The 18,276-nt window shown below is 47.1% G+C and overlaps 1 protein-coding gene across 6 annotated transcripts in view; it reads right to left on the bottom strand.

The window, feature by feature from the left end:
• LOC122706932 (amyloid-beta A4 precursor protein-binding family A member 2) overlaps window positions 1–18,276 on the bottom strand; it is a 130,545-nt gene that overhangs the window by 103,942 nt on the left and 8,327 nt on the right. Inside the window, exon 1 of one of the 6 annotated variants that reach the window (XM_043922518.1) lies at window positions 102–219. The exons of the other annotated variants lie outside the window; for them this stretch is intronic. The gene's annotated coding sequence lies outside the window, so the exon portion shown is untranslated. Of the gene's footprint in view, window positions 1–101; window positions 220–18,276 lie in introns of those variants that run through there. 6 annotated transcript variants of the gene reach the window in all.

Here is an 18,276-nt window from a genome sequence, read left to right as displayed (position 1 = left end):
AGTCCCCAGAAATCAGAAGAGTAAAGAGAAACAGCCTCCAGAGGGTGCCAGACAGGAGTACCCCACCCACCCAGCTACCCAGCCTCCTCACCCACGCCCACCTGGGTCACTAGCCGTCAGCTGGAACTTGGGCTTCTTATGCAGCTTCACCTCTGCAATGCTGGGCGGTCTAGGGTTGGACGTGAGTCGTGAATGAAGCCGGGAGCCTGGCCCGCCCCCTCCCAGGTTCCAAATCCTCTTGTCCCTGAGGCCACAGCTTCTCCCTTCAGACTTCAAAGCGCAAAGGACAGATCTGTGCATAACCCATGCTTCCTAATCTGGGGATACTCTCAGAAATAGCAAGCCTCTTCTTTGGCCCTTCCTAAAAATAGCCTGGCTCTTACATGTGACAAAAGGATGCAAAGTGGTGTCTCCGTGAGCTGAATATGAACACTGGAAATACTTTCGGGTCTTCCAAATGGCAATAAAAAATATTTTAAATAATTTAATGTCAAGTCCATTTAACAGAATTCGAGATAGCTCAAGCAAATACACGAGGAGAGGAAAGAGATGAGCAATGAAAAATTCTAATGGATAGAGTGATATAAGTAGGACTGAGGGGAAAATCACTGCATAGGATTCCCAAAGACGACACTCTTGAAATCTCTTTTAAAACAGTATGATCCCAGCATCCCACGACTCCAAAACACTCTAGCAAGGCCTGTCTTCAGCAGCTTGCAGAAAACATGCATGCTCATTATCTTCCTTGGAATGGCAACAACAAGGGAGCTCTGATTCTATCTTTCCAGCACGGGAACTGCCAGGAATCTCCCATGCGCACCGCTGACAGCTCCCTTTTACATGAGAAGCAGTTGTTGCTGTTCAGTCGCTCAGTTGTGTCTGCCTCTTTGCGACCCCACGGATTGCAGCACGCCAGGCTTCCGTGCCCTCCACTATCTCCCAGAATTTACTCAAATTCATGTCCATTGAATTGATGATACCACCCAACCATCTCACCCTCTGCCACCCCTTTCTCTTCTTGCCTTCAATCTTCCCGGTATCAGAGTTTTTCATAATGAGTCAGCTCCAATGGGAAGCAGACTCACATCCAGATGGGCTCAGGGCAGCAAGCAGACTGCCCACCAAGCTGCGACGGTGTGGGGTGGGCAAGGGGACCATCGTGGCAGCCACCTTTTGTTTTTTCAAGTGGGAAACATTTCTGAATGGCTTAAGCAGGATGTATTCTGACGTTTAAAGCTCTATTAAATTGAAGAAAGAGAAAGAATCCATACCTGGCTCCATACGGAACAAGGGAATATCGCTAGCCCCCAGAATGTCGATGAATTAAACTCCTTCCCTGATCCTGCAGAGCAGCCCTGGGTCTGGGCATCTTATCTCTGTCAAGCAGGCTGATGGGCAAGCCGCTGCCACACAGCCCCACGTGAGCTGCAGATGTCAGCAACGCACTATCTTCTTTGTTCAGGGGACACAAAGCAGTCCAGCACTGATGGCTGTGTTCTTTCTTCCCAACAGGACCTAATTGGCACTGTCCTCCTCTGGTGTCTGGTCTCCCTGGACAGGGCAGGAATGCAGCCAACAGAACCCAAACTACGCAGCTCACAGGCTCCTCCCTGACTCAGTCAGGCCTCAGTGCACTAAGCTTCCAGCTCAGGATGCAGAACCCGGGCACAGAGGGTCTTCTGCATCTAAAGGTCTTCATATGAAGTCATAATTTTTATTTTTTTGGCTGTGCCACATGGCATGTGGGATCTTAGCTCCCCGACCAAGGATCAAACTCACATCCCCTGCATTGGAAGGCAAAGTCTTAACCACTGGACCTCCAGGAAAGTCCCTGAAGTCAAAATTAAAATCACATATTTTTACAGTCCTATTAAAAAAAATCAATGCTTCTCACTGAAAAACCAGAAAATGCAAGTTATTGATTTAATGACTTCCTTTTCAGAAAAGAATCACATATATGAAACTTTAGACAGTCCCTAAAAATCAACATGTATGATCCTTGAAACTCTAAATAAAAAAAAAAAAAAAGAAACTCTAAATATCTGAATTTGAAATCATTTCCTATCAAACCCATTCAATAGAATGCAAACTATCTCAAGCATATACACTATTGTTAGTGTATAATAGATAGAAGGAATATAAAACTAAAATTTCAAATACACGCAGTTCTATAAAAATGAAAAGAGAAACATTGTTTCATTGCTATATGCAGGATCTCCAAAGATGATGTTTTGGAAACCAGCCATGGCTTTGACATTTATGTAAACAAATCAGTGACTTCTGTGGTGGTCCAGTGGTTAAGACTTCACACTCACAGTGCAGGGGGTCCCAGGTTCGATACCTGGCCAGGGAACTAGATCCCACATACTGCAACTAAGAGTTCACATACTACGCTAAAAAGATCCTGCATGCTGCAGCTAAGACCTGGCACAGCCAAATAAATAAATAATTTTAAAAAAAGAAAACAAATCATTGTGATGTACTGGGACAAGGTCTATGAGAGGATAACGGTGGGAAAACACAAAACAGATAAATAAAGTTGGAAGACTCATGCTGCCTGGTTTCCAGAGTTACTATGAAGCTACAATAATCAAAACAGTGTGGTGCTGGTGAAAGAATAGACAGATAGATCAATAGACTAGAGCAGGGAGCCCAGAAATTGGCCCACGTAATAATAATCTACTTATCTTTGACATAGGAACAAAGGCAATATGATGGAGAAAAGATGTAGTTTTTTCAACAGACAGCCACGTGCAAAAAAATGAACCCAGACACAGACTTCAGATCCTTCACAAAAATCAATGGATCCAAGACCTAAAAGTCAAAAACCAAAGCTATAAAAACTCCTGGAAGACAATGCAGCAGAAAAATCTAGATGAACTTGTGTTTAGCAATGACTTTTTTAGATATGACACCAAAGGCATGATCCATGAAAGAAGGAATTAATAAGCTTGATTTCATTAAAAGGTAAGGTTTCTGCTCTAGGAAAGACACTTAAGAGAATGAAAAACAAGCCACAGACTGAGAGAAAATATTTGCAAAAGACACATCTGATAAGGGATTTGTCATGCAAAATATACAAAGAACACTTAAAAGTCAACAATAAAAAAATAAACAACTCAATTATAAAATGAATAAAAAATGTGAGGACACCTCACCAAAGAAGGAAACAGCCAATAACCATATGAAAAGATGCTTTTAATTTGGGCAGTGCAAACTAAAACGGCAGTGAGAAGACATAGAGAACAGACCTGTGGGTACTGGGGCGGGGGGGGGGGGGGGGGGGGGGGGTCGGGTGTCGTGCAAGATGCACTGAGAGTTTGGGATGAGCAGATGCAAACTTTTATCTATAGGATGGATAAACAAGGTCCTACTGTGTAGCACAGGGAACTGTACTCAGTATCCTGTGATAAATGATAATGGAGGGACTTCCTTGGTGGTCCGGTGGTTAAGAATCCACCTTTCAATGCAGGGGACATGGGTTTAATCTGTGGTCGGAGAACCCACACGCCACAAGGCAACAGCCTGCACGCCCCAACTACAAAATCCTGCACACCAGAACTGGAGAGGAGCACGAGCAGCACAACAGAGATCCTGGGTGCCGCAACCAAGACCCGACACAGTCAACTAAAGAAACATTCTTTTAAAAAAAGAATGTGCATTAAAAAAAATAAATAAATAAATTTTAAAAAAATAAATAAAAAATAAAAAAAGAATGTGCAGGAGACACGGGTTCGACCCCTTGTCTGGGAAGATCCCACATGTCACAGAGCAACTAAGCCCATGCACCACAACTACTGAGCTTGCACTCTAGAACCAGAGGACCGCAACTACTGAGCCCACCTGCCACAACTACTGAACTGCGTATGCTCTAGAGCCTGAGCTCCACAACAAGAGAAGCCACCACAGAGAGAAGCCCTTGCATCACAGCTAGAGAGGAGGCCCCACTCGCCACAGCTAGAGAAAGCCCACACAGCAACAGAGGCCCAGCACGGCCAAAAATAAATAAATAAATAAAATGATTTTAAAAGGAGACAAAAGCTGTTGTTAAATGAATAAGTAACTTTTACCACCGCCATCAACAACAAAAAGCCAGCAAAGAGATACTACTACATATCTACCAGAATGGCCAAATTCAGACACTGGCGACGCCTCGTGCTGCTGAGGATGCAGAGCGACAGGAACTCTCATTCACTGCTGGGGGGGATGCACAGCGGTACAGCCACTGGGGAAGATAATTTGGCAGTTTCTTAAAAAGATAAACTCACTACTCTTACCACAGATCTAGCAATCTCACTCTTTGATATTCTACTTCCCAAAAGCTGAAGATGTGCGTTCACACAGAAACCTGCACGTGGTGGTTTACAGCAGTTTTATTCGTAACTGCCAAAGGTGAACATAAACAAGATACTTCAGTAGGTAAATGGATAAAGAAACTGAGGTCCACCCAAGGCAATGAAATATTATTCAGCACTAAAGAGAAATGAGCCAGCAAGACATCAAGAGCTTCCCTGGTGGTTCAGTGGTAAAGAATTCGCCTGCAATGCAAGAGACCTGGGTTCAATCCCTGGGTTGGGAAGATCTCCTGGAGAAGAGAATGGCAACCCATTCCGGTATTCTTGCCTGGAGAGTTCCATGGACAGAGGAACCTGGCGGGCTAGAGTCCATGGGGGTCACATAGAGTCAGACACAACTGAGGTCTGAGCACATAAGCACATAGCTGAATCACTGTACTACCTGAAAAGAATACACTGTCAGTCAACTATACTTCAGCTGAAAAAATAAAATGATGTATGTGTTTTTCAAAGCCAGACCTGAAGGGAAAAAAAGACTGGTAACTCTCTTTCCCAACCAACGTGAGTGGTGTGCTGTCGAGGACTGGGGCACAGTCCAGGCACCCCAGATGGAAAGTTCCTTCACAAGCAGCTCTGTGGACAAGAAACACCCCCCAATCCCCTTCCTTTTGACAGACTCTGACAGCTGCTGTTAAGATGCAAGTCACATAGGCCGAGGCAGCACTTTAATTTACTGCCTACCATCAAGGTTTCAGCAGGAATTACTGTGCCAGATACTGTTAACCCGCCAGTCCCTGAGCTCTTCTCATTTCCTGCCGGGTGTTGTTGGACACCTTCTGCTGCAGCTGCCACCCCGCACCCTGCTCCCGTGAGGACAGACATCTCGGACCCCACCTATCACGTAACTACACAGATTGGTCAGTCACTGGCTGTCACCAAGCCCTGAAGAAATGAGACAAGTCTTTCACTCAGACTGAGTAATACACTACTGCAGGGGCTTCAGATGAAAAGCCACATTCCCTGACCCCGACTTCCTCACGCCACTGCCCAATCTTTTCCCTTATTTCTGACTTTAATTCCTTGGGTGAGGACTTACCTGGTGGTCCAGTGGCTAAGAATCCACCTTGCAATGCGTGGTATGTGAGTCCAACCCCTGCTCAGGGAACTAAGATCCCATGTGCTGCAGGGCAACTAAGCCCGTACACCACCACAAGAGAAGCCACCACAATGAGAAGCCCGTGTGCCATAACTACTGAGCCTGCACACCACAGCTAGAGTCTGTGCACTGCAGCAAAAGATCCCACTGGATGAAACGAAGGTCCCCAAGTGCCACAATGACTCAACATTCTGTAATAATATATAAGAGAAAAATCTGAAAACGATGGATTATATAGTATAACTGAATCACTGTGCTATCCACCTGAAACTAACACAACATTGTAAATCAACTATACTTGAATTAAAAAAAAAAAAAGACAAACCCTGTAGGATTCTGCTTATATAAGGTCTCTAGAGTAGTCAAACTCGTAGAGACAGAATGTAGAACCCTGGATTCCAGGGGCTTGGGGTGGGGGAAATAGGAAGCTGGTGTTTATGGGAACAGTTTTCAGTTTGGAAAGATGGGAGCAGTTTTGTAGGTAGATGGTGGTGATAGCTATACAACGAAGTGAATGTACTTAATGTCACTAAACTGTACACATAAAATGACTGAAGTGGTACATTTATGTTATGTATATTTTATCACAATATAAAATACTAGAACAATAGATACCTTTGATGTTAGAAGACAGGAAGGGGCCCATCAGCCATCTCAACAGCTGATTCTCACAGGATGTTTCTTCTGCCCACAGAGAAGCCCCAGACCTGGGGTAACCCAAAGAGAAGCCTCTGTCTAAACAATAACCTTGGTGGAATTGATAAGGAGCAGGGCCCAGGGCCCTATGGGGCCCCTGGGCACAAAGTCTTTGTGTCCCCCATTTCCTTGATTATAGGAAACAGCCTTCATTCAACCTCCATGACCTTCCCTGATTTCCAAGGGGCATATTCAAGCAGTTGTTAGTCAGGGAAGGAAGGGGATGCAGGACCAGGAAGAAACAATCGAGAAATAGTAGTGCAGCCTTGGAGTAAGGTCCTGATTCCCCATCAATGGATACACACAACAGTAACTTTGAGCTATTCTGTAGATACTGAAATCCCTCCAGGTGGGAGAAGTTAACAATTAGCGATGGTACACTGCCCACAAAAGCATGTAGACTCCAGAACACTTGGGACCTGAAGGCCGATGATGCTGACTCCTGCTTACCTCACCACCAGCCCATCAGAAGAATGTCCAGGAGCTGATCACACCCTCTCTTACTATAAAACTTCTCACTCTCCTCTCCAAGTTGGGACACACGGTTTTGACAGCATGAGCCTGCACTATCCCCCTTTGCCTGGCAAAGCAATAAAGTTCTCCTTTTCTACTTCACCCAAAATTGTCTCCAAGACTCAATTTAGCACCGGTATACAGAGAAGCTGAGTCAAGAAGCATCACTGTCAATGAACAAGGAGTCAGAGTCATTCCAGGAGGATGAGATGGGAAGCAGAGCTCTGAATGGTGAGGAGCCAAATTTCTTGTCAAAATCAGGAAGAACTACAAGAATCTCACAGGAAGCACCATGCGGGTGGTTCCGGAAAATCCAGGAGCTCCAGCCTCATTCAGGAGCACAGTCCTGCACTCAAGGGGCACCCGAGAGAAGCCAGAGGTATAATTTATTCATTTTTCATATTTATTTTTATTTACTTATTTATTTGATTGCTTTGGGTCTTAGCTGTGGCACGAAGGATCTTTAGCTGCAGCATGAGTGATCTAGTTCCCTGACCAGGGATCAAACCTGGGCCCTGCATCGAGAGTGCAGAATCTTAGCCACTGGACCACCGGGGAAGTCCCCAGAGGCATAATTTATGAATGCACAGGAGGATATTTTTACCAGTAGTAAAGTGGATTTTTTTAACAACATTAAGACTTTTTAACAGGCTTGGAAATGAAAGGGTTCTTGTCTGTATGGGTCAAGACAAGATTATCTTTCTGACACTTCTGAGGCTCCACCAGGATTGGTTCAAAGAGAAAACCCACTGTCTCCAGCATCTGCTCCTCAAGAAAGGCAGATTTTATGGCTGAAAGGGCCACCAGGCTCTCCCGAGTTGAGATACCAGGCAGTTCATATACACTTTAACCCTGGAACATTTCACGAGCCAGCTATGGGGAGAGATGGCGACCGTTGACCATGGGCTCAACAGTTGACTGTGGGATCCCTATGCTCCAAAGTCAATGAAAGCAGTTTTGTTACAGAGAATGGCCAGGCCCTGCCAGCTTCTCTGGGACCTGTGCCTCCATCCCACCTGCCTCCGCATCCCCACCAGCATCTCTGGCCATCACAGCAGCCCATGAAATACCGCTCTGCCTGGCCAAATCATTTGGCCCTGCACGCAAAATGTTTCTGGACAAAATGCAGCAAAATAGAAGCTGCACAGGTCCCAAGTCCAACCCAGGCCCCTCCTTCACCCTCCTTGCCTGGGCCACAGTAGGCCTTTCCCTCGGAGAACGCAGGTGGCTTCAGACCTGAGCCAGGATATACCACGGGGCCAGAACCATGAAGCAGGCTTCAGTGACACATTTTCCACTAAGCGAAAGAAAAGTAGGCAATTGTGAGCAGCCATATGAATGTAGTGAAATGCTGTCACAGTCCAATCACTGGAAACAAAATCCATCCCATTTGGAGCACTGTCATTGCAGCCCATTGTGCTCCAGATAAGGCTGATGGTCTGAAGAAAAGGGCTCAAAATTGAAAATCAAAGAGCTGCTCCTCAGTGATTCCCAGGAAACGAGGTGCACACAAGGTTTTACACCCACCCACACAAAGACCTGTCCCCAACCCACACAGAGAATCCTAAAGTCACCTTAGATTTCGAACTTTCAAGTAACACACAACGATATAAGTAAGTCCTTAACAGTACTGCACTAGCTGAGTTGTTGTTCAGTCGCCCAGTCATGTCCAACTCTTTGCGACCCCATGGGCTGCAGCACGCCAGGCCTCCCTGTCCCTCACCATCTCCTGGAGTTCATCCGAGTTCGTGTCCACTGCATCAGTGATGCCATCCAGCCATCTCATCCTCTGACACCCTCCTCTCCTTCTGCCCTCAGTCTTTCCCAGCATCAGGGACTTTTCCAATGAGTCGGCCCTTGGCATCAGGTGACCAAAATACTGGAGCTTCAGCATGAGTCCTTCCAATGAATATTCAGGGTTGATTTCCTTTAAGATTGACTGGTGTGACTGAGTTACCACACTTTAAGGACCCCACCTCTCCAGGTCAGGGGGGATCTGACAAAGCTAACCCCACCACCATGAAAAGCTGCCTGCCCCTTTCTATCACTCAGAATACAAGTTCCAGGGACTTCCCTGGTGGTCCAGTGGGATAGGGCTCTGCACTTTCACTGCAGGGGGCATGGGATAGATCCCTGCTCAGGGAACTAAGATCCTGTAAGCCAAGTGGTGCTGCCAAAAATAATAATAATAACAGCTAGAATACAAATTCCAGAACCCATCCTACATTGGAAGGATCCCAACAAAATAGAACTCCTATCACAACAATCAGGGAAACACACTGTTCTCAAATAACAGAGCCCACCAGCCCCCTGGTGTCAGAACTCACTCACACTTATCTCCCACCCAAGGCCTTGACTTGTCATCCATTCCCACATTCTAGGGGCCACTTTCTGTCTACAGCAGCTGTCCCATTCCTACCCCTTGCTATCCCTCCAACCAGAGTTGCTGATACCCCAGGGAAAGACTGGGTCTTCTTGCTAGTTGCTCCCCCACAAAAATATGACATGGCTGGCCTGGTTCTGCCTCCTACGGCTCTGAAGACACCACAGAAAGCCCTGCCGATTCCTCCCACTGGACACCCTCCTGTGAGTGGAGGAAGTGATCCTGAACAAGACCAGAAACAGGGTGTCAGGGACTATAGTGGGGAGTGGGTTCCTGGAAGATGGGGCAGCAAAAATCCAAACACTCCCAGCTCCAGCAGGCTCTAGACATGCAAGATCGTTATCTGAAGGCAGTATTTGAAAACCAGAAATGCTGTATCTCTATATTTTAATTATAAAATAATAGACAGAAATAATAATGAAATAATACACAGAAACTGCAACTCAGAAAACAGCATGTACCCGAAGAAGGTTCAAAACCATTCCTGAATGTCAGCATCTTAGCAGTGGGGACTTCTCTGGTGGTCCAGTGGCTAAGCCTCTGAGCTCCCAACGCAGGGGGCCCCAGGTTCAATCTCTGGTCAGGGAGCTAGATCCAACATGCCATAACTAAAGATTCTACACTCCACAACTAAGACCCAGCACAGCCAAATAAATAAAATAAATGAAAACAAAATGGAGAAAATAATTATTTTTAAAGAATCTTAGAAATGACAGAGACACGCTTGTTTACACAAAGTGCCGCAGACCTAGAGGAAGGGAACTGTGGCAGAGAACAGCAGGCTTCTCAGCCTCCCCCATTCGGACTGGACCTCCATCAGGCAACTTTCTTTCTGTCTTTTAAGACTCTCAGGATTTGAGAATGAGGCTGAGTACATGAGCACTTTAAAATTCATTACCAGGAGGTTCCCACAGACTTTGCTTTCATGCACAGGAAACAGTCCATTTTTCCAAGCCCTTGCCTAAAAGTCCAATTTGGGGGAACTGATGTAGATTGTTCCATTTTGGGTTCTTCAACCGGAGGAAATTTTAAAATTCTTCCTTCCAGCTCAACAGAGCGAATCCACAAATCTGCTGCCTCTGAGAAAGGAGGACAAAGACCCCCATGGGGCCTCAGAATTGGGCAGCAGCTTCTCCCTGGATTCTCAGGGCTGCTAACAGCGTCCACGGGGACAGAACATCAGCCAAGCATCTCGCAGTGGTGACCACCCTGACCCATGCACTAGGGCAGTCCCAGATGGTTCAGGAAGAGGGTAATGCATCAATCCAATTCGCCAAACCAACAGAAAAATAAGATTTTCTTTTTTAAATTTTTGGCTGCATCCTGCAGCATTTGGGAACTTAGTTCCCAGACCATGGATCAAACTCAAACCCCCTGCACTGGCCCCTGCACTGGAAGTGCGGAGTCTTAACCACTGGACCATCAGGGAAGTCCCCAAAATAAGATATTTAAAACATAAATAATGACTTGTGGACACGGAACAACAGGCTAGTTCAAAATTGGGAAAGGAGTACATCAAAGCTGTATATTGTCACTCTGCTTATTTAACTTAATATGCAGAGTATATCATGAGAAATGCCAGGCTGGATGAATCCCAAGCTGGAATCAAAATTTCTGGGAAAAATATCAACAACCTCAGATATGTAGATGCTACCATTCAAATGGCAGAAAATGAAGAGGAACTAAAGAGCCTCTTGATGAGGGTGAAAGAGGAGAGTGAAAAGCTGGCTTAAAAACTTAACATTTATAAAACTAATCAGAGCATCCAGTCCCATCACTTCATGGCAAATAGAAGAGGAAAAAGTGGAAACAGTTACAGATTTTATTTTCTTCGGCTCCAAAATCACAGGGGATGGTGACTGCAGCCATGAAATTAAAAGATGCTTGCTCCTTGAAAGGAAAGTTGTGACAATTCTAGACAGCATATTTAAAAAGTAGAGATATCACTTTACCGACAAAGGTCTGTATAGTCAAAGTTATGGGTTTTTTAGCAGTTATGTATGGATGTGAGAGCTGGACCATTAAAGCAGGCTGAACACCAAAAAATCGATGCTTTCGAATCATGGTGTTGGAGAAGACTCTTGAAAGTCCCTTGGAGAGCAAGGAGATCCAATCAGTCAATCCTAAAGGAAATCAACCCTGAATATTCATTGGAAGGAGTGATGCTTAAGTCGAAGTTTTAATCCTTTGTCCACTTGATGCAAAGAGTCGACTCACTGGAAAAGACCCTGATGCTGAGAAAGATTGAGGGCAGGAGGAAAAGGGGTCCACAGAGGATGAGATGGTTGGATGGCATCATCAGCTCAATGGACATCCATTTGAGCAAACTCTAGGAGATAGAGAGGTCTTCCCTGTAGCGCAAATGGTAAAGAACATGCCTGCAACACAGGAGACCCGGGTTCAATCCCTGGGTTGGGAAGATCTCCTGGAGAAGGGAATGGCAATCCACTCCAGTATTCTTGCCTGAAGAATCCCATGGACAGAGGAGCTGGGTGGGCTACAGTCCATGGGGTTGCAAAGAGTCAGACACGACTGAGCGACTAACACTACTACTAGGAGATAGTGATGGACAGAGAAGCCTGGCGTGCTGCAGTCCATGGGGTCATAAAGAGACAGGACTTAGAGACTGAACAACTACAACAACAAATGGCTTGTAAGCCCAGGGGTTCCAGTCCCTGCCTATGGGGTCAGCATCCCAGCAATCCCTGCCTGGGGTGAGGAGCTCCCAGGGAAGGGATTTCTCTCTGGAAGAACATCGTCACACCTCAGTATTGGCCTGTGTGTCCTGGGGAAGCCTCTGAGGCTCTCCACAGGCCCCCCCATTGGTTCTTGGTTTCCTCTCAAAACCCACAAGCAAACCCTGGACAAGGGTCCCCAAGGAGCCTGTGAGCTGGGAGGTCCCAGACAGGTAGCTGGAATGGTATTTGCTGGATGCTGCTCAATGGTGCAGCATCACAGGAGGGAGTAGGGATGGGGAGGAGCAGTGTGAGGGCAGGGGTTGGGGGAGAGGACAGGAAAGGGGGAGGGAAGGAAAGCAGGCCCCGCACGCACACCATCTGTGGGCATCCGAGCCTTTCTAGAGGTCAGTCTGCAGTCTTCACCTTCAGCCCAGCCATTCTGCTTCTGGAAATGTATCATAAAGAAAGAATCAGGGGATCTGACAAAAGAGAAGAGCAGAGCTACAGGGTATTTATCTCAGCATCCTTCAGGGCAGCAAACACTCTAAACAATCCCAGTGTCCAAGTGAGGGGCTGGTCAGTGCCTGATGGACAAACTCCCATTGCAACAGGTGGAAGAACAGCCGAGAGGAGGCGTGGGTGAAGAATGCACGTGCCAAGCTCATGGAAGAATCCCTCCCCGCTCCCCACCATTAAAGGTGCTGTCTGTATCACAAACACCTGCCATGAGACCAGCGAGAGGCTGACCACAGCCGCAGAGCCTGCTGTGCCAGGCCAGCTCCCAATGGGCCCAGAGGGTGAGGGCAGCACCGATGCACCCATGCCCGGACCCCAGCCTCCGCCTGGACAAACACACCCCTCAGACCCCAGTCCTGATCCTCAGACCACACAGGAGAAGCCAGCATGCTATCCCAACAGCAGGTCAGGGATGAGAGTCCATCCATGAGAGCCAGGAGCACGCCCAGAACCACTGAGGCCACAAGGTGCTACCCCACCCACTTCGCATCTCCATGGACCACCTTGGAAGAGACCACTGTGCTATGGATCTCGTCTATTTCAGATGGAGCAAGAGCAGAGACCATACGGGCCCAGTGCAGATGTGATGACCACACGCAGGATACAGCCCATGAAGCCAAGTGGTCACTGCATGGGCAGCTGATGGACAGTCTCCCAGCACAGCTGGAGGGGTATGAGGGGCCAGGGAAAGTTGTGGGCACAGACAGCAAGACCTATAGGAGCTTGGGCAGGGTGGCCTGGAAAGTGCCAGGCAGGGGGCTCACAGAACACCCAACTAAAATTTCTAGGCTGACCCAAAGAAGTTGTACAAACACACACACACACATCCCGCTGACCCAAAGGAGTTGTACACACACACACACACACACACACACACACACACCTGGTCTCTCTCTGGTTTTCCACTCACTGCAGAGCACATGATCCTCAAATGTTCAGGCTGTTTGTGTCTGGTTTTCCTTAAGGGCTCAGCTTCTTTGTGCATAAGGAAAACTTTCATGGAGAGAACGAATCTGTATCAATTACTTGAGCAGAGATCTCAGCATCCTACTTGGGTTTATGGACTCTGATTTCATTTTGAAAACACAATGTGTATCTGCATATTAATAAGCACTTGTTGGAATGGCCTCATTTAATCATTTCACATTAAATTAAATATAATCTTGATTTTGATATTATTGTTCCAGCAGGAAAAGAAGCCATGAGTCAGTCAATTGGAAGTTCTCCTTGAAGATTCCAAGATGCTATACTGTTCTTTTTTTCCCCACTTTTCATTGAAGTTTAATATAGGTACTGAAAAGGTCCTTATTATAAATTTGAATCCACTCAGGCAAACCACATGCAGAACAAGAAATGAGACACTGTTTTTGCAGCAATACAGATGACCATACTAAGTGAAGTCAGAAAGAGGAAGACAAATACCATAAAATATCATACCACAAATACCATAAAATGGAATGTAAAATATGGCACACGTGAACCTACCTACAAAACAGAAACAGACTCACAGACATGGAGAACACACTTGTGGTTGCCAAGAGGGAGGGGTGATGGAGGGAAGGATTGGGAGATTGGAATCTGCAGATGCAAACTAGTATACAGAGGATGGATAAACAAGGCCCTACTGCATAGCACATGGAAATATATTTGATATCCTGTGATAACGGCTATATTTAAACTGGATAACCAACAAGGACCTACTGTACAGCACAGGGAACTCTGCTCAATGTTATGTGGCAGCCTGGATGGGAGGGGAGTTACGGGGAGAATGGGTACATGTATATGTATGGCTGAGTCCCTTTACTGTCCACCTGAAACTATCACAACATTGTCAACTGGCTATATCCCAATACAAAATAAAAAGTTTTAAAAAGATGTGTATGTTCTCTTCATATGACCATAACTAAAAAAAAAAATCCTGCAATAAACCATAATGGAAAAAGAATACAAAAAAGAATTATATAATTGAATCACTCTGCTATACAGCAGAAATTAACACATTATCAATCAACTCTACTTCAATAAAATTTTCAAAAAAAACAAAGAAAAAAAGAAACAGGACATTATCAGCATCCCCCAGAAGCCCTCTGCCCTCCTGGTGCCCCTCTAATCACCATCTACCAAAGGGCACCCCGACTTCCCACCCCACATGGATAAGAAGCCCACTGTCCTTCCCATCAGTGGAGCTGTGCGGGAGGAACTAACGACTCTAGTGTCTGGGGTTTTGGCTCAGCGTTATGTGGCAGGACTCCTCCGGGCCACTGCACACGTGCAGGTCTTCAGGATGGCTTTGTGTGTGCAAGCCTCGGTGCAAGGGGAGCAGCTGCTGGGGGACCTCGGACTGTCTGCAGCTTGGGGTGACAACTACCTGCCTTGGACGCCCCAGTGCACACGTCCTGACAGCTCTGTTAGCCCCTGTGGCCCCTGGAACAAATGGGTCCCAGATACATGGCTTTAAATGACTCAAGTTCAGGGAACTGGGAGTCTGGAAGCAGGTTCAGTGGCTGAGGTCAAGGCATCAGCAGGGCTGCTCACCTCCTGGAGACTCCAGGGGTGATCACCTCTGCTGACAACCCTTGACATGTGGTCACAATCCTTGACAGTCTCTGCCTTCATCATCCTTGCCTTCTCCTCTGCTTTCACTCTCCTCTGCCTCTCTAAGGACCCTTCTGGGGAATTCCCTGGCAGTCTAGTGGTTAGGACTTGGTGCTCTCACTGACAGGGCCCCGGGTTCTATCCCAGGTCAAGGAGCTAAGATCCCACAAGCACAGTGTGGCACAGGCAAAAAAACTAAAAAAAAAAAAAAAAAATATATATATATATATATATATATATATATATACATACACACACACACTATGTGTACTGGCAGTTTGGAAGTGAAGTGAAAGTTTAGTCAATTAGTCATATCCGACTCTTTATGACCCCATGGACTGTAAACGGCCAGGATCCGCTGTCCACAGAAATCTCCCAGGCAAGAATACTGGAGTGGGTTGCCATTCCCTTCTCCAGGGGATCTTCCCAACTCAGGGATCGAACCCAGGTCTTCTACATTACAGGCAGATTCTTTACTGCCTGAGCCACAAGGGAAGCCCCAAGGTTCATACAGTCAAAGCTATGGTTTTTGCAGTAGTCATGCACAGATGTGAGAGTTGGATCATAAAGAAGGCTGAGCGCCGAAGAATTGATGCTTTCAAACTCTAGTGCTGGAGAAGACTCTTGAGAGTACCTTGGACAGCAAGAAGATCAAACCAGTCAATCCTAAAGGAAATCAACCCTGAACATTCACTGGAAGGACTGAAGCTGAAGCTCCAATCCTTTGGCCACCTGATGCGACGAGTTGACTCCGGAGACCTCATGACTGATACTGGGAAAGACTGAGGGCAGGAGGAGAAGGGGACAACAGAGGATGATATGGTTGGATGGCATTACCAACTCAATGGACATAAGTCTGAGCAAAGTCCGGGAGAAAGTAAAGGACAGGGAAGCCCGGCATGCTGCAATCCATGGGGTCACAGAGAGTCAGACACAACTCAGTGACTGAACAACAACAAACAATATACACACACACTATTGGTTCTGGTTCTATGGAGAATCCTAACACAGTTACAGTTCATATACATTTCCCTCCTTGATGACTAATGGAGTTGAGGACCTTCTCATATGGTTATTGGGCCTTTTTAAGGGGTGAAATGTCTTTGGGACCTTTTTCTATTTCTTTGTTTCCTTTTTCCTGGACAGTGCATTCTTTTAAAATGAGTAATCTGTTAGAACATTTTCCACTAAACACGTCTATGGAGAGGAAATGTGTTTTTGGTGTCAGGCCATGAGACGTGAGGTCCAGGTGGGTGCAAACAAGGAGCAGCCATGAATTCTGGACAGTGAACACCAACCACAGCCTCAAGGCCCCTATCAGCCTGGACAGTTTCCAGAAAGAAAACACACGAGAGCCTGAAGACCACTGTCGGTAACTGGGATGAGCGAGACAAAATTCAGTCCCAAATTAATGTGCTATGCCTCCACTCACTCCCTTGAAACAAGAGCTAATGTCATTTCAAGGAAGTGCTCATTACTTGGGACATTCTATTTGTATTTATACAAATGCATGTGTTTATGGACTCTTCTGCATCAGTCAGCAGCAGCTGCTGCCCACGTCTGCACAGTGATGGCCCGTCAATGTCTATGGGTATCCATGTGGGTACCATGGAGAGGCAGCCATGCCGCCAGCATCACCTCTGGCTTTCTGCCATGAAATACTGGATGTTAAATACGCCAGGGACTTCCCAGGGGGCTCAGTGGTAAAGAATCTACCCGCCAATACAGGAGACACAGGAGACGTGGGTTCGATCCTTGGATTGGGAAGATCCCTGGAGGAGGAAATGGCAACCCACTCCAGTATTACTGCCTGGGAAATCCCATGGACAGAGGAGCCTGGCGGGCTATGGTCCATGGGGGTCACGGAGTCAGACACTACTGAGTGATTGAGCACACACACACACACACAAATACACCTAAGTCTGACTTCTCTTTATCACTGTAAAGGAAGAAAGCTGGTTTGAGACATCAGTCAACACAAACTGCAGCATACTCTTGGTATTTGATGAAAACCACCAGGAGAGCTAGCCTGAGACCTGCTCCTCCCGCAGCAGCAACCCCCACCTATAGCAGCCACATGCGCCTTGAAGGCAGAAAGGTCAGCGCACAGACAGCACCCCTCCCCAACAAATGTATCTTTCTCCCAACAAATCCTGACTCCTACAATAACTGCCCCGTAACTATCAGGCAGCTTCCACCGCTGGCGCAGGGCAGTAAGCCATGCAAGAGGCATTCACCAGCATCTCAGCCAGGTTCTCGGGAATGATACCTACCCCGACCTGTGCCAGCGCAAACAGCAGGCTGACTAGAAAGGGGAGCAGCTTTAAGATGTTTTCTTTCTTTCTTTATTTTTGGCTACACTGGGTCTTTGTTGCTGTGCGGCCTTTCTCTAGTTATGGCGAGCGAGGGCTACTCTCCAGCTGTGGTGCACGGGCTTCTCACTGTGGTGGCTTCTCTTGTTGTGGAGCACAGGCTCAGGAGTTGTGGCACACGTGCTTAGTTGCTCCACAGTATGTGGGATCTTCCCAGACCAGGGATCAAACCCGTGTCTCCTGCATTGGCAGGCATATTCTTTACCACTGAGCCACCAGGGAAGCGCTGAGACTTGTCTTCTGACCCTTCATTACCCAGAGGATGAACAGCACATCAGAGCCCAAAAGAGGAAGAGAAGACAGGAGTTGTGAATGCCCAGGGTTTCAGGACCCCAGAGAGAAGCCCTTCAGGGCACCCCTCCAAAAGCTCACCAGCCTGCAGAGGCCCCTGGAGCCCAGCTTCCTGACCTGCAGCCTGGATCCCCTCTCCTTCCCCCACCCTAGCCCTCTGCACAGCTGGTGCAGGACTCGGTACCCTCCCTACAGATACCAGAAAGTCCCCAGGAGCCTTGGCCATGGGACGAGGACAGCCGCCTGCTGGGCAGGACAGCCCCGTTACCTCGACCTGGGTCCCTCTAGACTTTCATGCTTGCCAACAACTGGACAGAGGCCTCCCAGCCATCCATCCGTTGTCCTTCCAAATAAGTCAGCAGGGCCATGGAGTTTAACTCCATGTGAGCAAATTAATAACATGACTTATGGTTTGCCAGGGATTTTGTCGTTCTTATAGAGGAACAGTGGCAATTTAATCTAGAAAGTCTATAAATCTCTAAAGGGTAAAATTAAACATCCGAGATAGCAAGGCCGGGATGTGGACACGGCAGCCTCTGCCCACGTCAAGCAGGGAGCTCCACCCTTTCCCACTCCCCAAGCCTCCCCCACCTGCCCCAGCTCTCAGCACACCCCACTCCTCATCCTTAACCATCCCTCCCGCGGTCCCCTGGGTCCCAAAGCTGAGTGATGGAAACACCTCCTAGATACATCACAGGCAGAGTACGTGTTACCCCCCTGTTCTGCCCCCAATCACAGTGAGATGCCCCCACATGTCCAAGGCTGCTCAAGACTCAGACGG

This window comes from Cervus elaphus, chromosome 13, assembly GCF_910594005.1.
Source record: "Cervus elaphus chromosome 13, mCerEla1.1, whole genome shotgun sequence".
Lineage (NCBI taxonomy): Eukaryota > Metazoa > Chordata > Mammalia > Artiodactyla > Cervidae > Cervus > Cervus elaphus.
Note: the sequence above shows the minus strand (reverse complement) of the source record. Positions and strands in the feature narration are given on the sequence as shown.